This window comes from Somniosus microcephalus, unplaced genomic scaffold (assembly GCF_052327205.1).
Source record: "Somniosus microcephalus isolate GS21.2 unplaced genomic scaffold, FLI_Smic_1.0 unresolved_chr4, whole genome shotgun sequence".
NCBI lineage: Eukaryota > Metazoa > Chordata > Chondrichthyes > Squaliformes > Somniosidae > Somniosus > Somniosus microcephalus.
This window is the reverse complement of record NW_028225182.1, coordinates 10,061,152-10,086,993: the sequence shown is the minus strand read 5'-3', so window position 1 is coordinate 10,086,993 and position 25,842 is coordinate 10,061,152. Positions and strand designations below refer to the sequence as shown.

General features: G+C 49.2%; 6 non-coding genes across 6 annotated transcripts; all 6 read left to right on the top strand.

Moving 5' to 3' along the window:
• The first annotated feature begins 2,994 nt into the window (after positions 1-2,994).
• trnaq-cug (transfer RNA glutamine (anticodon CUG)) lies at positions 2,995-3,066 on the top strand. The gene has a single exon. It is a non-coding gene; the product is annotated as a tRNA-Gln (tRNA).
• A 606-nt stretch (positions 3,067-3,672) lies between these two features.
• On the top strand, positions 3,673-3,744 carry trnaq-uug (transfer RNA glutamine (anticodon UUG)). Its single transcript has one exon. It is a non-coding gene; the product is annotated as a tRNA-Gln (tRNA).
• A 606-nt stretch (positions 3,745-4,350) lies between these two features.
• On the top strand, positions 4,351-4,422 carry trnaq-cug (transfer RNA glutamine (anticodon CUG)). Its single transcript has one exon. It is a non-coding gene; the product is annotated as a tRNA-Gln (tRNA).
• A 606-nt stretch (positions 4,423-5,028) lies between these two features.
• trnaq-uug (transfer RNA glutamine (anticodon UUG)) lies at positions 5,029-5,100 on the top strand. Its single transcript has one exon. It is a non-coding gene; the product is annotated as a tRNA-Gln (tRNA).
• A 606-nt stretch (positions 5,101-5,706) lies between these two features.
• Positions 5,707-5,778, top strand: trnaq-uug (transfer RNA glutamine (anticodon UUG)). The gene has a single exon. It is a non-coding gene; the product is annotated as a tRNA-Gln (tRNA).
• A 1,914-nt stretch (positions 5,779-7,692) lies between these two features.
• On the top strand, positions 7,693-7,764 carry trnaq-cug (transfer RNA glutamine (anticodon CUG)). The gene has a single exon. It is a non-coding gene; the product is annotated as a tRNA-Gln (tRNA).
• Positions 7,765-25,842: the final 18,078 nt, after the last annotated feature.

The following is a 25,842-nucleotide window of genomic DNA, read 5'->3' as shown; positions in this document are numbered from 1 at the left end:
AACAATTGCTCATCTTTCGTGCAGCAGTGCCTTGCAAAGATTATACTCATTTTACCTGGCAGGACTGTAATACAAGCTGCTATGAGCAGTGTGAAAAAGAAGCTGAGATTTGTGAATCGATAGCCATCAAGGCAGCTATGTGATTTGCTCAGAACCGAAGCTTAGCAGAGGGGCAAGTGGGCAAGCTGAAGTTAAGGATGAGACCAGGCCGAGACAAAGTATAATGGTGGAGATGGTAATGTTGTTGATTTTGAGAAAAGAATCGAGGGAACTGCTCAGCAAAGGTTCCATGATGTAATGGTAAGCACTCTGGGCTCTGAATCCAGCGAGCCGAGTTCAAATCTCGGTGGAACCTGAATTCTTGTTGTCCCAGCTGCTGGAAATTTGGGACATACAAACTTGGCATCTGCATACCAACCACGGTTACGGGACCGTTTCCTGCCTGGATCGATGACGGTTGATTTATTGTTCTCGACATCAGATGATTGGCTCAACCTCTCATTCCCAGTTCCAAACAAGCGGGGGAGAAAGATGTGTATTGTCCAGTGCTTCGTTTCACTGCACAGCAGATTTCTCAGCATTTTCTTTGCAATCTGCATTCGGCTGGCATATTTGTTGAAATTGAAAGCAGTGCTTCTTGAAACGTAGTCATTGCACTTCATATTCTCGAAAAAAGTTAACAATTGCTCATCTTTCGTGCAGCAGTGCCTTGCAAAGATTATACTCATTTTACCTGGCAGGACTGTAATACAAGCTGCTATGAGCAGTGTGAAAAAGAAGCTGAGATTTGTGAATCGATAGCCATCAAGGCAGCTATGTGATTTGCTCAGAACCGAAGCTTAGCAGAGGGGCAAGTGGGCAAGCTGAAGTTAAGGATGAGACCAGGCCGAGACAAAGTATAATGGTGGAGATGGTAATGTTGTTGATTTTGAGAAAAGAATCGAGGGAACTGCTCAGCAAAGGTTCCATGATGTAATGGTAAGCACTCTGGGCTCTGAATCCAGCGAGCCGAGTTCAAATCTCGGTGGAACCTGAATTCTTTTTGTCCCAGCTGCTGGAAATTTGGGACATACAAACTTGGCATCTGCATACCAACCACGGTTCCGGGACCGTTTGCTGCCTGGATCGATGACGGTTGATTTATTGTCTCGACATCAGATGATTGGCTCAACCTCTCATTCCCAGTTCCAAATAAGCGGGGGAGAAAGATGTGTATTGTCCAGTGCTTCGTTTCACTGCACAGCAGATTTCTCAACATTTTCTTTGCAAGCTGCATTCGGCTGGCATATTTGTTGAAATTGAAATCAGTGCTTCTTGAAACGTAGTCATTGCACTTCATATTCTCGAAAAAAGTTAACAATTGCTCATCTTTCGTGCAGCAGTGCCTTGCAAAGATTATACTCATTTTACCTGGCATGACTGTAATACAAGCTGCTATGAGCAGTGTGAAATAGAAGCTGAGATTTGTGAACCGATAGCCATCAAGGCAGCTATGTGATTTGCTCAGAACCGAAGCTTAGCAGAGGGGCAATTGGGCAAGCTGAAGTTAAGGATGAGACCAGGCCGAGACAAAGTATAATGGTGGAGATGGTAATGTTGTTGATTTTGAGAAAAGAATCGAGGGAACTGCTCAGCAAAGGTTCCATGGTGTAATGGTAAGCACTCTGGGCTCTGAATCCAGCGATCCGAGTTTAAATCTCGGTGGAACCTGAATTCTTGTTGTCCCAGCTGCTGGAAATTTGGGACATACAAACTTGGCATCTGCATACCAACCACGGTTACGGGACCGTTTGCTGCCTGGATCGATGACGGTTGATTTATTGTTCTCGACATCAGATGATAGGCTCCACCTCTCATTCCCAGTTCCAAATAAGCGGGGGAGAAAGATGTGTATTGTCCAGTGCTTCGTTTCACTGCACAGCAGATTGCTCAACATTTTCTTTGCAAGCTGCATTCGGCTGGCATATTTGTTGAAATTGAAAGCAGTGCTTCTTGAAACGTAGACATTGCACTTCGTATTCTCGAAAAAAGTTGACAATTGCTTATCTATCGTGCAGCAGTGCCTTGCAAAGATTATTCACATTTTACCTGGCAGGACTGCAATACAAGCTGTTATGAGCAGTATGAAAAAGAAACAGAGATTTGTGAACCGATAGCCATCAAGGCAGCTGTGTGATTTACTCAGAACCGAGGCTTAACAGAGGGGCAAGTGGGCAAGCTGAAGTTAAGGATGAGACCTGGCCAAGACAAAGTATAATGGTGGAGACGGTAATGTTGTTGATTTTAAGAAAAGATACAAATGAATTTACCAGCAAAGGTTCCATGGTGTAATGGTGAGCACTCTGGACTTTGAATCCACCGATCCGAGTTTAAATCTCGGTGGAACCTGAATTCTTGTTGTCCCAGCTGCTGGAAATTTGGGACATACAAACTTGGCATCTGCATACCAACCACGGTTACGGGACCGTTTGCTGCCTGGATCGATGACGGTTGATTTATTGTTCTCGACATCAGCTGATTGGCTCAACCTCTCATTCCCAGTTCCAAATAAGCGGGGGAGAAAGATGTGTATTGTCCAGTGCTTCGTTTCACTGCACAGCAGATTTCTCAACATTTTCTTTGCAAGCTGCATTCGGCTGGCATATTTGTTGAAATTGAAAGCAGTGCTTCTTGAAACGTAGTCATTGCACTTCATATTCTCGAAAAAAGTTAACATTTGCTCATCTTTCGTGCAGCAGTGCCTTGCAAAGATTATGCTCATTTTACCTGGCAGGACTGCAATACAAGCTGCTATGAGCAGTGTGAAAAAGAAGCTGAGATTTGTGAACCGATAGCCATCAAGGCAGCTGTGTGATTTGATCAGAACCGAAGCTTAGCAGAGGGGCAAGTGGGCAAGCTGAAGTTAAGGATGAGACCAGGCCGAGACAAAGTATAATGGTGGAGATGGTAATGTTGTTGATTTTGAGAAAAGAATCGAGGGAACTGCTCAGCAAAGGTTCCATGGTGTAATGGTAAGCACTCTGGGCTCTGAATCCAGCGATCCGAGTTCAAATCTCGGTGGAACCTGAATTCTTGTTGTCCCAGCTGCTGGAAATTTGGGACATACAAACTTGGCATCTGCATACCAACCACGGTTACAGGACCGTTTGCTGCCTGGATCGATGACGGTTGATTTATTGTGCTCGACATCAGATGATAGGCTCAACCTCTCATTCCCAGTTCCAAATAAGCGGGGGATAAAGATGTGTATTGTCCAGTGCTTCGTTTCACTGCACAGCAGATTGCTCAACATTTTCTTTGCAAGCTGCATTCGGCTGGCATATTTGTTGAAATTGAAAGCAGTGCTTCTTGAAACGTAGACATTGCACTTCGTATTCTCGATAAAAGTTGACAATTGCTTATCTATCGTGCAGCAGTGCCTTGCAAAGATTATTCACATTTTACCTGGCAGGACTGCAATACAAGCTGTTATGAGCAGTATGAAAAAGAAACAGAGAGTTGTGAACCGATAGCCATCAAGGCAGCTGTGTGATTTACTCAGAACCGAGGCTTAGCAGAGGGGCAAGTGGGCAAGCTGAAGTTAAGGATGAGACCTGGCCGAGACAAAGTATAATGGTGGAGATGGTAATGTTGTTGATTTTAAGAAAAGATTCAAATGAATTTATCAGCAAAGGTTCCATGGTGTAATGGTGAGCACTCTGGGCTTTGAATCCAGCGATCCGAGTTTAAATCTCGGTGGAACCTGAATTCTTGTTGTCCCAGCTGCTGGAAATTTGGGACATACAAGCTTGGCATCTGCAAACCAACCACGGTTACGGGACCGTTTCCTGCCTGAATCAATGACGGTTGATTTATTGTTCTCGACATCAGATGATAGGCTCAACCTCTCATTCCCAGTTCCAAATAAGCGGGGGAGAAAGATGTGTATTGTCCAGTGCTTCGTTTCACTGCACAGCAGATTGCTCAACATTTTCTTTGCAAGCTGCATTCGGCTGGCAAATTTGTTGAAATTGAAAGCAGTGCTTCTTGAAACGTAGTCATTGCACTTCATATTCTCGAAAAAAGTTAACAATTGCTCATCTTTCGTGCAGCAGTGCCTTGCAAAGATTATACTCATTTTACCTGGCAGGACTGTAATACAAGCTGCTATGAGCAGTGTGAAAAAGAAGCTGAGATTTGTGAACCGATAGCCATCAAGGCAGCTATGTGATTTGCTCAGAACCGAAGCTTAGCAGAGGGGCAAGTGGGCAAGCTGAAGTTAAGGATGAGACCAGGCCGAGACAAAGTATAATGGTGGAGATGGTAATGTTGTTGATTTTGAGAAAAGAATCGAGGGAACTGCTCAGCAAAGGTTCCATGGTGTAATGGTAAGCACTCTGGGCTCTGAATCCAGCGATCCGAGTTCAAATCTCGGTGGAACCTGAATTCTTGTTGTCCCAGCTGCTGGAAATTTGGGACATACAAACTTGGCATCTGCATACCAACCACGGTTACGGGACCATTTGCTGCCTGGATCGATGACGGTTGATTTATTGTGCTCGACATCAGATGATAGGCTCAACCTCTCATTCCCAGTTCCAAATAAGCGGGGGAGAAAGATGTGTATTGTCCAGTGCTTCGTTTCACTGCACAGCAGATTGCTCAACATTTTCTTTGCAAGCTGCATTCGGCTGGCATATTTGTTGAAATTGAAAGCAGTGCTTCTTGAAACGTAGACATTGCACTTCGTATTCTCGAAAAAAGTTGACAATTGCTTATCTATCGTGCAGCAGTGCCTTGCAAAGATTATTCACATTTTACCTGGCAGGACTGCAATACAAGCTGTTATGAGCAGTATGAAAAAGAAACAGAGATTTGTGAACCGATAGCCATCAAGGCAGCTGTGTGATTTACACAGAACCGAGGCTTAGCAGAGGGGCAAGTGGGCAAGCTGAAGTTAAGGATGAGAACTGGCCGAGACAAAGTATAATGGTGGAGACGGTAATGTTGTTGATTTTAAGAAAAGATTCAAATGAATTTATCAGCAAAGGTTCCATGGTGTAATGGTGAGCACTCTGGGCTTTGAATCCAGCGATCCGAGTTTAAACCTCGGTGGAACCAGAATTCTTGTTGTCCCAGCTGCTGGAAATTTGGGACATACAAGCTTGGCATCTGCAAACCAACCACGGTTACGGGACCGTTTGCTGCCTGAATCAATGACGGTTGATTTATTGTTCTCGACATCAGATGATAGGCTCAACCTCTTCTTCCCAGTTCCAAATAAGAGGGGGAGAAAGATGTGTGTTGTCCAGTGCTTCGTTTGACTGCACAGCAGAATGCTCAACATTTCCTTTGCAAGCTGCATTCGGCTGGCCTACTTGCTGAAATTGAAAGCAGTGCTCCTTGAAACGTAGGCATTGCACTTCATATTCTCGAAAAAAGTTAACAATTGCTCATCTTTCGTGCAGCAGCGCCTTGCAAAGATTATACTCATTTTACCTGGCAGGACTGCAATACAAGCTGCTATGAGCAGTGTGAAAAAGATGCTGAGATTTGTGAACCGATAGCCATCAAGGCAGCTGTGTGATTTACTCAGAACCGAGGCTTCGCAGAGGGGCAAGTGGGCAAGCTGAAGTTAAGGATGAGACCTGGCCGAGACAAAGTATCATGGTGGAGACGGTAATGTTGTTGATTTTAAGAAACGATTCAAATGAATTTATCAGCAAAGGTTCCATGGTGTAATGGTGAGCACTCTGGACTTTGAATCCAGCGATCTGAGTTTAAATCTCGGTGGAACCTGAATTCTTGTTGTCCCAGCTGCTGGAAATTTGGGACATACAAGCTTGGCATCTTCATACCAACCACAGTTACGGGACCTTTTGCTGCCTGAATCAATGACGGTTGATTTATTGTTCTCGACATCAGATGATAGGCTCAACCTCTCATTCCCAGTTCCAAATAAGCGGGGGAGAAAGATGTGTATTGTCCAGTGCTTCGTTTCACTGCACAGCAGATTGCTCAACATTTTCTTTGCAAGCTGCATTCGGCTGGCATACTTGTTGAAATTGAAAGCAGTGCTTCTTGAAACGTAGACATTGCACTTCGTATTCTCGAAAAAAGTTAACAATTGCTTATCTATCGTGCAGCAGTGCCTTGCAAAGATTATACACATTTTACCTGGCAGGACTGCAATGCAAGCTGCCATGAGCAGTGTGAAAAAGAAGGTCAGATTTGTGAACCGATAGCCATCAAGGCAGCTGTGTGATTTGCTCAGAACCGAAGCTTAGCAGAGGGGCAAGTGGGCAAGCTGAAGTTAAGGATGAGACCAGGCCGAGACAAAGTATAATGGTGGAGATGGTAATGTTGTTGATTTTGAGAAAAGAATCGAGGGAATTGCTCAGCAAAGGTTCCATGGTGTAATGGTAAGCACTCTGGGCTCTGAATCCAGCAATCCGAGTTCAAATCTCGGTGGAACCTGAATTCTTGTTGTCCCAGCTGCTGGAAATTTGGGACATACAAACTTGGCATCTGCATACCAACCACGGTAACGGGACCATTTGCTACCTGGATCGATGACGGTTGATTTATTGTTCTCGACATCAGATGATAGGCTCAACCTCTCATTCCCAGTTCCAAATAAGCTGGGGAGAAAGATGTGTATTGTCCAGTGCTTCGTTTCACTGCACAGAAATTGCTCAACATTTTCTTTGCAAGCTGCATTCGGCTGGCATATTTGTTGAAATTGAAAGCAGTGCTTCTTGAAACGTAGACATTGCACTTCGTATTCTCGAAAAAAGTTGACAATTGCTTATCTATCGTGCAGCAGTGCCTTGCAAAGATTATTCACATTTTACCTGGCAGGACTGCAATACAAGCTGTTATGAGCAGTATGAAAAAGAAACAGAGATTTGTGAACCGATAGCCATCAAGGCAGCTGTGTGATTTACACAGAACCGAAGCTTAGCAGAGGGGCAAGTGGGCAAGCTGAAGTTAAGGATGAGACCAGGCCAAGACAAAGTATAATGGTGGAGATGGTAATGTTAAATAACAACAGAAAATGCTGGAAAAACTTAGCAGGTCAGGCAACATCCGTGGAGAGAAATTTGAGTTGACGTTTCGGGTTTGACCCTTCTTCAAAACTGGAGAGAAAAGGAACTAGATCGAAGGCAGGGCTGCGATCGGACAAAAGAATAAAAGAACCAAAAGAACCAAAAGGAGGAACAGCACCTCTTCTTCCGATTAGGCACTCTGCAGCCTTCCGGTCTCAATATCGAGTTCAACAATTTCAGATCATAACCTCGGCCCCTATTTCATTTTTACTTATATTTTTCCACTCCTTTCCTCCCCCCCCCTTTCCTTTTGTTTCTCTCTCACACCTGGCAGCTATCTTTTGCCCTGCCAGTACACTTTACACCTAATCCCAGCCTATTACCATCTCGTCTAGCTTCTAATCTCTTTTACTTCTTTTGGTTCTTTTATTCTTTTGTCCGATCGCAGCCCTGCCTTCGATCTAGTTCCTTTTCTCTCCAGTTTTGAAGAAGGGTCAAACCCGAAACGTCAACTCAAATTTCTCTCCACGGATGTTGCCTGACCTGCTGAGTTTTTCCAGCATTTTCTGTTGCTATTTCGGATTTCCAACATCTGCAGTATTTTGCTATCGAGATGGTAATGTTGTTGATTTTGAGAAAAGAATCGAGGGAACTACTCAGCAAAGGTTCCATGGTGTAATGGTAAGCACTCTGGGCTCTGAATCCAGCGATCCGAGTTCAAATCTCGGTGGAACCTGAATTCTTGTTGTCCCAGCTGCTGGAAATTTGTGACATACAAACTTGGCATCTGCATACCAACCACGGTTACGGGACCGTTTGCTGCCTGAATCAATGACGGTTGATTTATTGTTCTCGACATCAGATGATAGGCTCAACCTCTTATTCCCAGTTCCAAATAAGAGGGGGAGAAAGATGTGTGCTGTCCAGTGCTTCGTTTGACTGCACAGCAGAATGCTCAACATTTTCTTTGCAAGCTGCATTCGGCTGGCATACTTGCTGAAATTGAAAGCAGTGCTTCTTGAAACGTAGGCATTGCACTTCATATTCTCGAAAAAAGTTAACAATTGCTCATCTTTCGTGCAGCAGTGCCTTGCAAAGATTATACTCATTTTACCTGGCAGGACTGCAATACAAGATGCTATGAGCAGTGTGAAAAAGAAACAGAGATTTGTGAACCGATAGCCATCAAGGCAGCTGTGTGATTTACTCAGAACCGAAGCTTAGCAGAGGGGCAAGTGGGCAAGCTGAAGTTAAGGATGAGACCAGGCGGAGACAAAGTATAATGGTGGAGATGGTAATGTTGTTGATTTCGAGCAAAGAATCTAATGAACATTTCAGCAACGGTTACATGGTGTAATGGTGAGCACTCTGGACTTTAAATCCAGTGATCCGTGTTCAAATCTCGGTGGGATCTGAATTCTTGTTGTCCCAGCTGCTGGAAATTTAGGGCATACATGCTTGGCATCTGCATACCAACCACGGTTACTGGGCTTTTGCTGCCTTAATCAATGACGGTTGATTTATTGTTCTCGACATCAGATGATAGGCTGAACCTCTCATTCCCAGTTCCAAATGATTGGAGCAGAAAGATGTGTGTTTTTCAGTGCTTCATTTGATTCCACAGCAGATTGCTCAACATTTTCTTTGCAAGCTGCATTCGGCTGGCATACTTGTTGTAATTGAAAGCAGTGCTTCTTGAAACGTAGACATTGCACTTCGTATTCTCGAAAAAAGTTAACAATTGCTTTTCTTTAGTGCAGCAGTGCCTTGCAAGGTTTATACACATTTTATCAGGCAGGACTGTAATACAAGCTGCTCTGAGCAGTGTGAGAAAGAAGCAGCGTTTTGAGAACCAAGATCCATCAAGGCGGCTGTGTGATTTGCTCAGAACCGAGGCTTAGCAGAGGGGCAAGTGGGCAAGCTGAAGTTAAGGATGAGACCAGGCCGAGACAAAGTTGAATGGTGGAGACGTTAATGTTGTTGATTTTGAGAAAAGAGCTAAGGAAATCTTCAGCAACGGTTCCATGGTGTAATGGTTAGCACTCTGGACTCTGAATCCAGCAATCAGAGTTCAAATCTCGGTGGAACCTGAATTCTTGTTGTCCCAGTTGCTGGAAATTTCGGACATACAGGGTGAAGGCATCTGTGTACCAACCACGGTTGCTGGACCGTTTGCTGCCTGAATCAATGACAGTTGATTTATTGTTCTCTGTTGTGTATGTACCTTTAAGGGAATAACTGGTCTTAGACTGCAGTACTGGCAGTGACCACCCCTGTATAAAAGGCCCTAGCAGGCTTCTGTAGTTTCAGTTTCAAGCTGCCTCTTGTTCAGTAAAGTACCTGTTAAACTGTTCTCCCGAAGTGCGTGTATTATTGAGGTGCAGACTTTACAGTGGCGACGAGTAAGTTCGAACTCACCTGCAGTGTGGCATCATCTCACGGGGATCTCACCTGAAAGGAAGGTCCTGAAAGGTCGTAGTCTGAGCAACGGGCGCCGACCGAGGGCAACCGCCCAAAGAATCCATCGGTGTTTGGAGAATTGCGGGAGAGACTGTGGTTCCAGCGAATCGTGCTGGAAGCAGGTAGCGCGCTGACCCTTCCGGCCTGTGGTGGGCTCAAGCTCGATTGAGAGGCTCGACAAATCGGGCAATTCAAACAGCCCCAAAACGCACTGTTCCCTGACTGGGATTCGAACCCGGGCTGCGGCGATGAGAGCGCCGAATCCTAACCAGTAGAACACCAGGGAAGCTCCAGCAAGCACAGCAATGCAGTTGTTCCTGCCTGCTCCTTTGCAATTCAGATCCTTTCGCGACAGGCAAACTGTTCGGACAAAATGACATTTTTTAGACGAGCACACAAAAGACGTGTTTGCGAAAGCACGGCACCAAGTGCGGGTAGGCATCCACTTGAAATCGATTTCCTCCTGTGTTTTTCTCTGGATGTTGTCTCTCTCGGTGCTGGGCGAACAATTCATTGATGCATTTCTCCTGAACTGAAGCCTTTTGCCCATCTCGCGGGGTCAGAGCCGCTCTGTCTGTCTCTTACCTGCTTGTGACCATTATCGGGAACAGGCCTCCTGTTCAACTTTCATCAGCAAACCCAGAAAGACAAATAAACAGAAAGATGTGTCTCTCAGCCCCGGTGGCAAAGGTGCAGTGGATGTTAATCCAAATAAATCCCCCGTGAGATTCTGTCTGCATTAGCTTCCTTCTGAAGTTTGTATTTTATATTTTCGGAAAGACCATAAAATTAGGCTGTTGGCCCGTACGGGGATCGGACCCGCGCCCTTGGCGTTATTCACCCCCCCGTGCTCAGTGCTCAGCAGAGTCGGCAGCACGAAGTTGGCAAACTGCCTGCAGTCCTCCGAACGGGCCTGTGTTGCGAGCCCATTCCGATCCCCGCACCCATTCTCGGGGAAAGGAATTTCTCGGCCTATCTCCTATTGATAAACTCACGGTCTGCTCGAGCACAGAGCTCTCAGCCTTTACTCACTGATCTTCACAAGAGTTGATTGTGTTTTGTAAATCTCTCACTTGCGCTCCTCGCGGTCAAACACAAAGTTTACCTGCTGTGTTTTCCAGCAGCCAGTAAGTTGATTTGAAAAGGCCATTGTGACAGGGTTTGGGCTCTGAATCCAGTCATAGATCGGGTTGTGATGCCTTGTGGCTCAAGCGGTCACCTGACCTGTCAGCTGATGACCTCACTGCTGATGATGACTGATGTGCCTGAATAATCCCGAGACTCGATGTTATCGAAACAAAACAAGGCTTTTATTAACTTAGAAGATAACACGCAGTGGAGAGAGGTATCTTCCCTGGAGGTCTGCAGTACTGGCTGTGAGGCCAGACTGAGCTGGCTTACATAGAGGCCAGGTATGGGCGGAGCCCTACACACAACACATTCCATACATTCCAATACACAATACAATGGTGAGGAGAAACCTGAAACCAACCACAGTCACAGGCAATACAATGGTAAGGGGGAACCTGAAACCAACCACAGTCACAGGCAGTGATGAATGGAATATTTAATCACATTCACCCCTTCTATAGATTTAGTCTGTTCGGGGGTTTGGTAATCCTCTGCGACCGACGTGGCTGTTGTGGTGTCGCGGGTGTCGGCTGGGTGTCCCCGGTGGCCTCCTGGGTCTCTGCCGGGGGTGCCACCAGGGTTGTTGAAGGGGTAGTTGGTGGGGGTGCCGTTGGTCGATGTTCTTCCGGGGGTGATGAAAGAGTAGTGGGTGGGTAAGAGTTGCTGTGGTCGTTGTTGCTGCTATTGCCGTGGTTGTTGTCGTTACCGGCTGGGGCGACATCTTTTATTGACACGGTGTCCTCCCTTCCGTCGGCGTGCCGGACATACGCGTATTGGGGGTTGGTGTGGAGTAGGTGCACTGGCTCCACGAGAGGGTCCGTCTTATGGCCCCTCACATGCCTTCGCACGAATGCCGGACCCGGGGTGGAGAGCCATGACGGCATGGATACGCCTGAGGTGGATTTCCGGGGGAAGCTAAACATTCGTTCATGAGGCGTGGCATTAGTGGCAGTACACAATAGCGACCGTATCGAATGGAGCACATCTGAGAGGACTTCCTGCCAGCGGGAGATAGGGAGGCCCTTGGTCCTTAGAGCTAGAGTGACTGCTTTCCATACTGTCCCGTTCTCTCGCTCCACTTGACCATTACCCCGGGGGTTGTAGCTGGTGGTACGGCTCGTGGCGATACCCCTGGACAGCATGTACTGGCGTAGCTCTTCACTCATGAAGGACGCCCCCCTATCCGTGTGGATGTAGCTCGGCATACCGAACAGGCAGAACAGGCTGTTGAGGCATTTAATGACCGTGGCGCTGGTCATGTCTGGGCAGGGGAAGGCGAATGGGAACCGGGAGTATTCGTCCACAATGTTCAGGAAGTAAACATTGCGGTCGACGGACGGGAGGGGGCCCTTGAAATCTAAGCTGAGCCGCTCAAAGGGCCGTGTAGCTTTGATTAAGTGGGCTCTATCAGGGTGGTAGAACCGAGGCTTGCACTCAGCGCAAGTGCGGCAGTTCCTGGTCAGAGACCGAACTTCCTCAATCGAGTAGGGTAAGTTGCGGGACTTTATGAAGTGGAACAGCCGCGTGACCCCTGGGTGGCAGAGGTCGTTGTGGAGGGTCTGTAGCCGATCCCCGGTGGCGCTGGCACAATCCCTCGTGAGAGGGCATCTGGGGATTCGTTAAGGGCCCCTGGCCGGTTAATGATGTCATACTCGAAGGTGGAGAGCTCGATCCTCCACCTAAGAATCTTATCATTTTTGATCTGCCCCCTCTGTTTGTTATTGAACATAAACGCTACCGACCGCTGGTCGGTAAGTAGGGTGAAGCGTTTGCCGGCTAGGTAGTGGCGCCAGTGGCGCACTGCCTCCACGATGGCTTGGGCCTCCTTTTCCACGGAGGAGTGTCTGATCTCGGGCCCTTGGAGGGTCCTCGAGAAGAAAGCTACGGGCCGCCCCGCCTGGTTGAGGGTGGCCGCCAAGGCAAAGTCAGACGCATCACTTTCCACTTGAAATGTAGTGTTCTCGTCCACTGCCTGTAGCGTGGCCCGCTCAATATCCTGCTTAATGCTTTTGAAGGCGGCGTGGGCCTCAGCAGAGAGCGGAAAAGAGGATGCTTTCAAGAGGGGGCGGGCTTTGTCGGAGTAGTTGGGGACCCATTGGGAATAATAAGAAAATAACCCCAGCCACCTTTTCAGGGCTTTGGGAGTGTTGGGCAGGGGCAGCTCCCGTAGGGGGCGCAATCGGTCGGGGTCTGGTCCGATTTCCCCATTCTCCACCACGCTGCCTAGTATGCAGAGGCGCGTGGTGTTGAAAACGCACTTGTCCTCGTTGTAGGTGAAGTTGAGTTTTTGTGCGGTTTTCAGGAACCTCTCGAGGTTCGAGTCGTGATCCTGCTGGTTGTGACCGCAGATGGTGACGTTGTCGAGGTAGGGGAAGGTTGCCTGCAAGTGGTGGTCATCGACCATGCGATCCATCTCCCTCTGGTAGACCGAGACCCCATTCGTCACCCCAAAGGGGACTCTGAGGAATTGGTAGAGGCGTCCGTTCGCCTCGAAGGCGGTGTACGGGCGGTCATCTGGTCTGATAGGGAGCTGCTGGTACGCTGACTTGAGGTCGATGGTGGAGAACACCCGGTATTGGGCGATTTGGTTCACCATTTCTGATATGCGGGGTAGCGGGTAGGCGTCTAGTTGGGTGTACCTGTTGATCGTTTGGCTATAGTCGATCACCATCCATTTCTTCTCGCTACCCCTTACCACCACCATTTGGGCGCGCCACGGGCTATTGCTGCATTCAATAATGCGCTCTTTCAGGAGCCTGTCTAGCTCGGTTGCGATAAACCGCCTGTCCTCCCAGCTGTACCTCCTGCTTTTGGTCGCTATTGGCCGGCAGTTAGGGGTGAGGTTCGCGAATAGCGAAGGCGGCTTTACCTTCAGGGTAGCCAGGCCGCACACTGTGAGGGGCGGCTGGGACCCACCGTACTTGAGCGTGATGCTTTGGTGGTTGCACTGGAAATCCAGGCCCAAGATCACGCTCGCGCATAGATTCTTCATGATTAATACTTTAAAATTATCGTATACAGTCCCGTTAACGGACAATTGTACTGTGCAGTAACCCAGAATGGTCGATGTCTGGGTTTTATCAGCCATAGAGATGGTACCCCGAGTAGGGACCACCTTTAGGGAGAGTTGTCGTGCCAGTTCCGGGTGGATAAAACTCTCCGTGCTTCCACTGTCAATTAAACATTTAACCCCGCACCTGTTTACCTCGATGTCCACCATTGATTTGGATAGCGGGTGAGGCCTGGTCTGGTCCACTGTGACCGATGCCACTGTAGGGCCCTGATCGAGACAAGATGGCGTCCGCGCTGTCTGCTCACAAGATGGCGACCCCACGAGGTCGGGCAAGATGGCGTCCAAGATGGCCGCTCCCACGGCGCACACGCGGCGGTGGCGGGTTTTGGTTTTCCAGCGGGGTTCCCTCTGCACACCTTCCCAAAGTGCCCCTTCTTACCGCACTAAAAGCAGGTGGTGCCTTTCGCCGGGCACAGGTTTCTGGTGTGCTTTGGCTGCCCGCAGAAGTAGCAGTTGGGTCCCCGACGCGTCGCGGCTGTCGTAGGGCTTCTGCGGGGGAGAGCGGGGCCCTGACGGTGTCGGGCTGCCGGGCGGGGAAGATGCCTTCCAAGATGGCGGCGCCCTTGGTGCACACGTGGCGGCGTGGACGGCACGGGCTGAAGAGTAGGCGTCCGAGTTTCTCTGGGCCACATCCAGTGATCGCGCGGTGTCCGCAGCCTGTTTCAGGTCCAATCCCGTTTTTTCCAGCAGTCTTTGCCGGATGTAAGTGGAGCGGAGGCCTGTGATAAAGGCATCGCGAACAAGCTCGTCAGTGTACACTGCGGCTTTTACATCTCGGCACTTGCAGTCTTTGCCAAGCATTTTCAGGGTACCGAGGAACTCCTCCACCGATTCCCCAGGTCGCTGTGCGCGAGTGGCGAGCAGATGCCCAGCATACACCTCATTCGTAGGCTGCTGGTAATGCGCCTTTAAGATGTCGCAGGCGGCCAGGTACGTGTCGGCGTCTTGGATGAGGGGGTAAACCCGGTGGCTTACCCAATTCCGCAGAATTCCGAGTTTCATACTCGCAGCGTCCGTAGCGTCTTTGACGGCTGCGGAATTGTCCAGGAAGAATTCCATACACATAAACCAGTGTCCGAAGCGTGCTGATGCGTCCGGAGCATGCTGATCCAAATCCAAACGTTCGGGTTTCAGGAGTTGATCCATTGTGTTGAAAAATAAGTTAATAAAATTGATGTGCCTCAATAATCCCGAGACTCGATGTTAGCGAAACAAAACAAGGCTTTTATTAACTTAGAAGATAACACGCAGTGGAGAGAGGTATCTTCCCTGGAGGTCTGCAGTACTGGCTGTGAGGCCAGACTGAGCTGGCTTACATAGAGGCCAGGTATGGGCGGAGCCCTACACACAACACATTCAATACATTCCAATACACAATACAATGGTGAGGAGAAACCTGAAACCAACCACAGTCACAGGCAATACAATGGTAAGGGGGAACCTGAAACCAACCACAGTCACAGGCAGTGATGAATGGAATATTTCATCACAATGACCTCATAATTAACCCCATCGTACAGCTGTGGGTTGATGTTTAAATTGATGCAAAAATATTTCCCTGAAAGCCAATCAAATCTAATCGACATAAACTAGTTGATGTTATGAATTTGTGCTCCCAGTGGGAATTCCTGCAGAGTCTGCTGGTGTTCCTCTCCCCAATTACCCACAGGAAGCTTTGTGTTCAGAGTCTGTACTCATTACATCGACATTACACAGTATTATTACACGGCCACATCTAAAACTGGACACATTAATAGGGAGACAACAGTGTGAATCGTAGGGTGGGAGAGGGGGGGAGCGAGGGAGAGAGAGAAAGAGAGGGCGGGGGGAGGGAGAGAAAGAGAGGGAGTGGGGAGGGAGAGAGAGGGGGAGGGAGAGAGTGCGGGGAGGGAGAGAGAGAGAGGATGAGCGAGAGAACGGAGGTAGGGAGAGAGAGGGGGCGGGAGAGAGAGGGGGCGGGAGAGAGAGGGGGAGGGAGAGAGAGGGGAGGGAGAGAGAGAGGGCGAAGAGAGAGTGAGAGGGGGTGAGATGGTGATAAACGTGGTGGTAAACGCTTCAGCCGTGTTTTTGCACTCACGTGCTGGGCTCCGCCATCATTGAGGATGGGGATATTCATGGTGCCTCCTCCTCCCGTTAGTTGTTTAATTGTCCACCACCATTCACGACTGAATGTGGCAGGACTGCAGAGCTTTGGTCTGATCCATTGATTGTGGGATCACTTCACCCTGTCTATAGCATGCTGCTTCCGCTTTTTAGCACTTCATTTTTGGTATGCCTGCTGCTACTCCTGGCATGGTTTTCTGCACTCCTTATTGAACCAGGCCAGGCCTTGGTGGTACAGATTGTGGTTGAATACTATTCTGCTGTTGCTGATGGCCCACAGCGCCGCATGGATGCTCAGTTTTGAGCTGCTAGATCTGTTCTGAATCTGTCCCATTTAGCACGGTGGTAGTGCCACACAACATGATGGAGGGTGTTCTTGGTGTGAAGATGGGCCTTCGTCTCCTCAGTGACTGTGCGGTGGTCGCTGCTGCCAATGCTTTCATGGAAAGATCCATCTGCGACAGGTAGATTGGTGAGGACGAGGTCAAGTAGGTTTTTCCCTCATTTTGGTTCTCTCACCACCTGCCGGAGGCCCAGACTGGCAGATATGTCTTTCCGGACTCAGCCAGCTCGGTCAGTAGTGGTGCTACCGAACCACTCATGGTGATGGACATTGAAGTCCCCCACCCAGAGTACATTCTGTGCCCTTGTTACTCTCAGTGCTTCTTCCAAGTGGTGTTCAACATGGAGGAGCACTGATTCATCAGCTGAGGGTGGGAGGGAGGTGGTAATCAGCAGGAGGTTTCCTTGCCCATGCTTGACCTGAAGCAACGAGACTTTTATGGGGTCCGGAGTCAATGTTGAGGACTCCCAGGGCCACTCCCTCCCGACTGTATACCACAGTGCCGCCACCCCTGGTGGGTCTGTCCTGCCGGTGGGACAGGACATACCCAGGGATAGTGATGGAGGAGTTTGGGGCATTGGCTGAAAGGTAAGATTCTGTGACTATGACTATGTCAGGCTGTTGCTTGACTAGTCTGTGTCACAGCGCTCCCAATTCTGGCACAATTGCCCAGATGTTGGTGAGGAGGACTTTGCAGGGTCGACGGGGCTGGGTGTTCCGTTGCCGTGTTCTTAGCTGGTGCCGAGTTCGATGCCGGGTGGTCCCTCCGGATTGAGCAAGTTTAAAACACACGAGAGAAAGACACACACTGAAAGAGACAGACTTTTATCACAGCAGGGGGGAGTGTGAAGCAGGAATTTCGACTGCTCGTGTGGAGAAGAGACAAACGTTGTCTTTGCAATAAAGGTTGGAAGCGATCAAACATCCAAGGCGTCCCGAACAAATGAGAACCACTGTATCATCAGGATACACACAGGGAGGGAGTGATGGTTTATGATTCACACACGTGTCCCAATATGAAAAATATAAGAATACAGCAATCGGAAGCTCAGAGTAATAAAAAAAGGGGAACTCTTCAAATCGACTCTTTGAGGAGCAAAGCCGGTATCTCTGGGGTGTGTGTGTTTTATTGGTACCGATGTCTCATATACACTGCATGGAAGGGGTTATATGTCAGTATCTGATTGATTATAACTTTATTGAACGAAGTCAAAGGTTTTTTCACTGTTTCCCTTCACCTCGAACTTGTATTGGAGATAAAGGATGTTTGACAATATCCTGTAATACATCCACACGGGAGATAGGAATATATGACAATCTCCTACAGCCAAGGACAAAGTGACTGAGCACAGAGAGAAATGCGAGTTGATTAGAGAGAGGCAATATGGATGTGTAGAGGGCAGGTCATGTCTAACGAACCTCATTGAACTTTGAGGAATTAGCTGAAGTAGTAGACAGAGGAATGTCTGTGGATATGTTGTATATGGACTTCCAGAATGGATTCAATGAGGTTCCGTATAAGAGACTGTTAGCTAAAATTAAAGGTCATGGAATTGAAGGCAAATTATTGGGCTCGTTAGGAGATTGGTTAGGCGGTGGGAGACAGAGAGTAGGGACAGTGGAAATGTACTCGAATTGGAAGGAAGTGACTTGTGGTGTCCACAAGAATCTGTGCTGGGGGGTCAACTATTCACTATATTTATTAATGACAGGGATAACATAATAGAGAGCCATATATCCAGGTTTGCCGATGACACAAAGATAGGTGGCACAGTAAGTAGTGTAGAGGGGAGCATAAAATTACAAAGAGACATTGATAGATTAACTGAGTGGGCAAAACTGTGGCAGCTGGATTTCAACACAGTTAAATGTGAGCTCATCCATTCTGGACCAAAGAAAGACAGATGTGAGTATTGTTTAAATGGTGGAAAGCTGGGAGCAGTGAAGGTCCAAAGACATTTAGGGGTTTGTGTAAAGAGATCACTAAAATATAGTGATCAGGTACAAAAAATAATCAACAAAGCCAATGGAATGTGAGCCTTTGCCTAGAAATTGGGTTGTGGCGCCAAAGTGGCGCAAAAGTCGCCTGAGCGCAGGATTTAGCGCAGCGATCGTAGTAATACCGATCGCCAGAAATTCAGTTTCAGTGCCCCTCGAGGGACACGGGGCGAGACTCGAGGCACTCCGCGTCCCTCTTAGGGCGCTGAAACTGATTATCGCAGTGCAACGTGCCGAAGCGACACACACTGCGGCACGGCACGCTGCGGTACTGCAGGCCTTCCTCCCACTGTTAAGGGGGAGGTGCCTGCAACAGCGCGAACACCAATCGCGAGTGCTGGGAAATGAGCCCGGCACCAAGGAGAAGTGCCGGGCTCTCGGGAAACAGCTGGCAATGCCGCGGGGGGTGGGGTTAGGAGGCCGGGGACGGAGGTGCTGACAGGCGGCCGCCCCGCACCTCCACCTTAACTTGCGCCACTGCCGGCACAGTAAGGCCCCGTGAACCGGGTGCGGGTAGCCAACGGCGCAACTGCGCCGTTCGCTACCAAATATCGCGAACGGGGCACTGCGCACATCGATGATGTCATCGGTGGCGGCGCAGCGCAACAGGCTAACGCCACCACTAGCGCCCCTCCTGAATATCGCGGGAGGTGCAGCCAGTGGCGCTACAGCCACTGCCTGCCTCTTTAGGTGCTAACAGGTGGCGCTACTCACCCAATTTATATCGAGAGGGCCAGAATACAAGGGGGATTGCTAGAGCTTTACAAAGCCCTGGTTAGATCTCATCTGGAGCACTGTGTACAGTTCTGGGCACCGCACCTGGTAAAGGATATCCTGGACTTGGAGCATGTTAACTGGGACCAAGGGTTAAAGTATGAGGCGAGATTACATAAACCTGGCTTCTGTTCCTGGAATATAGAAGGTTAAGGGGTGAGTTGATTGAGGTTTCCAGGATTTTGAAAGGAATTGATAGGATAGATAGAGAAAAACTATTTCCACTGGTGGAGGAGTCTCGAACAATGGGTAATAACCTTAAAATCAGAGCCAGGCCATTCAGGAGAGAATTTAGGAAACACTTCTTCACACAAAGGGTGGTAGAAGTGTGGAACCCTCTCCCACAAAAAGCAGTAGAAGTCAGCGCAAATAATAATTTCATATCTGAGTTCGATAGATTTATCATCGCTAAGGGTATTAAGGGATCTGGAGCTAAGTCGGGTGGATGGAGTTAGGACACAGATCAGCCACGATCTCATTGAATGAAGGAACAGGCTCGATGGGCTGAAGGGCCTCTTCCTGTTTCTATGTCCAGTGCTTCTCATATTCCACATCAGGGCAATAGGGATATATGACAATATCCTCCAATACCTCAATAAGGGCAATAGGGATATATGACAATATCCTCCAATACCTCAATAAGGGCAATAGGGATATATGACAATATCCTCCAATACCTCAATAACGGTAATAGGGATATATGACAATATCCTCCAATACCTCAATAACGGCAATAGGGATATATGACAATATCCTCCAAGACCTCAATAAGGACAATAGGGATATATGACAATATCCTACAATACCTCAATATGGGCAACAGGGATATATGACAATATCCTCCAATACCTCAATAACGGCAATAGGGATATATGACAATATCCTCCAAGACCTCAATAAGGGCAATAGGGATATATGACAATATCCTACAATACATCAATAAGGGCAATAGGGATATATGACAATATCCTACAATACCTCAATAATGGCAATAGGGATATATGACAATATCCTCCAAGACCTCAATAAGGGCAGTAGGGATATATGACACTATACTCCAATACCTCAATAAGGGCAATAAGAATATATGACAATATCCTACAATACCTCAATAAGGGCAATAGTGATATATGACAATATCCTACAATATCTCAATAAGGGCAATAGGAATATATGACAATATCCTCCAATACCTCAATAAGAGCAATAGGGATATATGACAATATCCTCCAATACCTCAATAAGAGCAATAGGGATATATGACAATATCCTACAATATCTCTAAGGGCAATGGGGATATATGACAATATCCTCCAATACCTCAATAAGGGCAATAGGAATATATGACAATATCCTACAATACTTCAATAAGGGCAATAGGGATATATGACAATATCCTACAATACCTCAGTAAGGGCAATAGGAATATATGACAATATCCTCCAATATCTCAAAAAGGGCAATAGAGATTTATATGACAATATCCTACAGTACCTCAATAAGGGCAATAGGGATATGTGACATTGTCCTACAAAGCTTCGACATGAGGGTAATACAACAACAACTTGTATTTATATAGCGTCTTTAACGTACTAAAAATGGTAGTAAGTCCCAGGATGATTCACCGGAGCATTTCAGACAAAATTTGACAACGAGGCACATTAGGGCAGATTGCCAAAATGTTGTTCAAAGGTTTAAAGGAGGAAAGAGAGGTAGAAAGGATTAGAGAGGAAATTCAGAGCTTAGGGCCTAGGCAGCTGAAGGCACGGCCACTAATGGAGGAGTGATTAAAATCAGGGATGCTCAAGAGGCCGGAATTAGAGGAGCACAGATACCTCGGAGGGAGTTTTGTGGGGCTGCAAGAGATTACAAAGATAGGGAGAGAAGAGGCCCTGGAGCGATTTGAAAACAAGGATGAGAATTTTAAATTGAGCCATTGCCTAACCGGGAGGCAATGTAGGTCAGCGAGCACAGGGGTGATGGGTGAACGGGACTTGGTGCGAGTTGGACACGGACAGCAGAGTTTTGGATGACCTGCAGTTTACGGAATGGAGAAGGTGGGACGCTGGCCAGGAGAGCGTTGGAATCGTCAATTGTAGCGGTAATAAAGGCAATGGATGTTTGAGGTATATCCCATATCATACAATATTGATATGCCTATCAATTAGTCCAATAAAAGGCGACGAGTTAAGAACGTAACTGAAGGTTTTTATTGGCTAAATAACAGAGCCCACCCTCGTGGGTGATCCGATCCAACAGGGAGGAATACTAGCCAGTCAGCTACCTTTATACCTGGGCAGGTAATGGGCGGAGTCGGAGGTGGTCAGCCCAGGTATAACAGTGCGACAAGAGGCGACCTCGTGTAGTGATGTGACAGTGAGAACAGGGAGAACAATATACAGTGATAACTATAACAGTGGTTTACCACATTCACCCCTTGTTTAGATTAGAGTCCGGCGGGGTGAAGTGTATTACCAGCTCTGGTATGTCAGTCTGTCCGGAGGCTTCGTTAGCCTCTCCGATCGTCGCAGCGGCGGTGTTACATTATCCGGTGTTAAAGCTGGTGTCTGCGTAGTCGGCAAAGGCTCGTGGGGTTCCGGCATGCCGTCTACCTCGGCTGGACTCGGGGGGTTGGGAGGGGGGGGTGAGGGTGCGAGGTCTCGTAAGGAGACAGTGTCCTCCCGTCCGTCTGGGTAAGCCACATAGGCGTACTGGGGGTTGGCGTGCAGGAGGTTCACCTTCTCGACCAGGGGGTCCGTTTTATGGGCCCTCACGTGCTTTCGCAGCAAGACGGGTCCCGGAGAGGTCAGCCAGGTTGGTAGGGTGGTTCCCGTAGTCGACTTCCTGGGGAAGACAAACATTCGGGCATGGGGGGTGGTGTTAATGGCAGTGCAAAGTAGTGACCGGATGGAGTGCAGCGCAATCGGGAGGACCTCTTGCCAGCGGGAGGTTGGGAGGCCCTTAGACTTTAAGGCTAAGAGGGTGGCCTTCCATACCGTCGCGTTCTCTCTTTCCACCTGGCCGTTCCCTCGGGGGTTGTAGCTGGTGGTCCTGCTTGCTGCAATACCCCTCTCCAATAGGAACTGACGGAGTTCCTCGCTCATGAAGGAGGCGCCCCGGTCACTATGTATATAGTTCGGGAACCCGAACAAGGCGAAGAGTTTGTTCAGGCATTTAATGACCGTGTTACTGGTCATGTCTGGGCAGGGGAAGGCAAAGGGGAAACGGGAGTACTCATCAACGATGTTGAGGAAGTACACATTACGGTCGGATGACGGTAGGGGCCCCTTGAAGTCGATGCTCAGACGCTCGAAGGGGCGGGTGGCCTTGATCAGGCATGCTCTGTCCGGCTTATAGAAGTGCGGTTTGCACTCAGCACAGATCTGGCAGTTCCTGGTCATGGTCCTGACCTCCTCGATGGAGTATGGCAGGTTGCGGGCCTTAATGAAATGGTAGAGTCTGGTGACTCCGGGGTGGCAGAGGTCATTGTGGAGGGTCTGAAGTCTATCACTTTGCGCGCTGGCGCATGTAATGCGTGAAAGAGCATCAGGGGGGTCGTTCAGTTTACCGGGCCGGTACAAGATCTCATAATCATAGGTGGAAAGCTCGATTCTCCACCTCAAGATTTTGTCGTTCTTGATCTTGCCCCTCAGCTTGTTATTAAACATGAAGGCAACCGAGCGTTGGTCGGTGAGGAGGGTAAATCGTTTGCCTGCCAAGTAGTGCCTCCAGCGCCGTACTGCCTCCACAATTGCCTGGGCTTCCTTCTCGACCGACGAGTGTCGGGTCTCGGGGCCCTGTAGGGTCCTTGAGAAGAAGGCTACCGGCCTACCCTCCTGGTTAAGGGTAGCGGCTAGGGCGAAGTCGGATGCATCGCTCTCCACTTGGAAGGGGATTGACTCATCCACTGCGTGCATTGTGGCCTTGGCTATGTCTCCCTTAATGAGGGAGAAGGCCGCGCACGCCTCTTCCGTGAGGGGGAAGGATGTGGTTTTCAGGAGGGGTCTGGCTTTGTCCGCATAATTGGGTACCCATTGGGCATAGTAGGCGAAAAGCCCCAGGGTTCTCCTAAGTGCTTTTGGACAGTGGGGGAGGGGTAGCTCCATGAGGGGGCGCATTCTTTCGGGGTCGGGGCCGATGACTCCGTTCTCTACTACACAGCCAAGGATGGCAAGGCGCGCTGTGTTAAACACGCATTTCTCCTTATTGTAGGTGAGGTTCAGCCGTTGGGCCGTACGGAGGAATTTCTCCAGATTCACGTCATGGTCCTGCCGGTTGCGGCCGCAGATGGTGACGTTATCGAGATAGGGGAAAGTGGCCTGTAGTCCGTTCTGGTCAACCATCTGGTCCATCTCCCGTTGGAAAACCGAGACCCCGTTGGTGACACCAAAGGGGACCCTAAGGAATTGGTAGAGGCGGCCATTCGCCTCGAAGGCGGTGTACTGGCTGTCCTCCGGGCTGATGGGGAGTTGGTGGTAGGCCGACTTGAGGTCGATGGTCGAGAATACGCGGTATTGTGCAATCTCATTGACCATGTCCGATATGCGGGGGAGGGGGTATGCGTCCAGCTGGGTGTATCTGTTTATGGTCTGGCTGTAGTCGATAACCAGGCGATTTTTGTCGCCGGTCTTGACTACCACCACCTGGGCACGCCAGGGGCTGCTGCTCCCCTCAATAATGCCCTCTTTCAGGAGTCGCTGCACCTCAGAGCTAATGAAGGCTCTGTCCCCAGCGCTGTACCGCCTGCTCTTAGTAGCGACAGGTTTGCAGTCGGGGGTGAGGTTAGCGAACAGGGAAGGTGGCGGTACCTTGAGGGTGGATAGGCTGCAGGTGTTACGCGGTGGGCGGTTTAACTTTCGCTGGTTGTCGACTGTGAGTGGGGGGAGGGATCCACCGTATGCTAGGGTTACACTTTGGAGGTGAGATTGGAAGTCCAGCCCTAGTATGATGGCAGCGCACAGCTGGGGGAGTACGAGGAGTTTAAAATTTTTATACTCTGTCCCTTTAACCGACAATGTCACGACACAGTAGCCGCTGATGTCTGTGGCGTGCGACCTCGATGCCATCGAGATGCGGCTGCGCGTTGGCAGGACGGGGAGGGAGTAGTGGCTCACCGTGTCTGGGTGGATGAAGCTCTCCGTGCTTCCGCTGTCGAACAGGCAGGTCGTGGCGTGGCCGTTGACTTTGATGTCCATCATTGAGCTGGCCAGGTGGTGCGGGCGGGCTTGATCCAGAGTCACGGAAGCTAGGGTGTAGATGAGCGCGTCGTTGTCATGACAAGATGGCGGCGAAGATGGCGGCCCCCGTAGTTCACATGAGGCTCTGTTTAAATCGTTTGCCCCGCACAAAGATGGCCGCCCCTGCTGTTCCCATGAGGCTCTGCAGGCTTCGGCTGCCCCGCACAAAGATGGCCGCCCCTGGTTTTCCCATGAGGCTCTGCAGGCTTCGGCTGCCCCGCACAAAGATGGCCGCCCCTGGTTTTCCCATGAGGCTCTGCAGGCTTCGGCTGCCCCGCACAAAGATGGCCGCCCCCAGGGTTCGCATGAGGCACTGCTGGCTTCTGAGGATTTGCTTCTGCAGGCCTTGGAGAAGTGGCCTTTCTTGAGGCAGGTTTTGCAGGTCGAGTTTTTGGCTGGGCAGCGCGACCTCGGATGCTTCTCCTGGCCGCAAAAGAAGCAGCCAGCGGCCGATCGGGGTTGCCTGATGTCGGGGCCGGTACCGGGGCTAGCGGGCCCGGTCGGATCCGTGATGCAGACGCTGAGGTAGGTCCCGGGGGCAGCGCTGTGAAGGGTGGTGGGGTGGGGGTCGGGCCCGAGTCCCAGGGTCGCGAATAGTACCTGGCAAACGCTTCCTGGTCTTGCTGGGTGGCCTCTAGGGTGAGGGCGAGGGCTTCGGCCTTGTCCAGGTCTATGTCCTTAGCTTCAAGCAGTCTTGGCCGTGTGTAGTCGGAACGTAGGCCTCTCACCAAGGCGTCGCGGACATTGTCTTCCATGTTCGCAGTAGCCGTCACCGCTTTAAAGTCACAGTTCCTGCCGAGTTGTCTCAGCGCTCGTGAAAATTCAGCTATCGATTCTCCTGGCTGTTGCTGGCGAGATCTTAAGAGATGCCTAGTGTACATGTAGTTTACCGGGCTCCGGTACTGCTGTTTCAGTAGGTTGATGGCGTCGTCGTACGTAGTCATGTCCTGGATGAGTGTATATACTCTCGGGCTCGCTTGGGCTTTCAGGACTCTTAGTTTGGATCTCTGAGGGACGACGGCTTCCTCCAGGTACGATTCGAAGCAGTCCAGCCAGTGTTTGAAGTCGTTGGCTGAGTTTGGTGCCTGTGGGTTTAGATCCAGGTATGGTGGTTTCAAGGCTTGCAGCCAAGCCGGCTGGTGTGGCCCGTTGTCTGGAGGCTGCTGTTGCTGTGCTGCTGGGTGAGCTCCTTGCTGTTGCTGTTCATTATCAGACATCTTTAAAATTTAGTCAATAAAATTGATATGCCTATCAATTAGTCCAATAAAAGGCGACGAGTTAAGAACGTAACTGAAGGTTTTTATTGGCTAAATAACAGAGCCCACCCTCGTGGGTGATCCGATCCAACAGGGAGGAATACTAACCAGTCAGCTACCTTTATAACTGGGCAGGTAATGGGCGGAGTCGGAGGTGGTCAGCCCAGGTATAACAGTGCGACAAGAGGCGACCTCGTGTAGTGATGTGACAGTGAGAACAGTGAGAACAATATACAGTGATAACTATAACAGTGGTTTACCACAAATACCTCCACAGAACAGGGAAAGACGTAAGAAAACTACTGGGCACTTGGTCTAAGCATTAAACAAAGCTTTAATCAAATGTTTTACAAGATGGAGGTCCAGTTGTGTCCTTCATTAGTTCCTGTTAAGTATGCCCTGCGCAAGTTGGGCCCGTGCCCGAGTTTTCATACTCTCC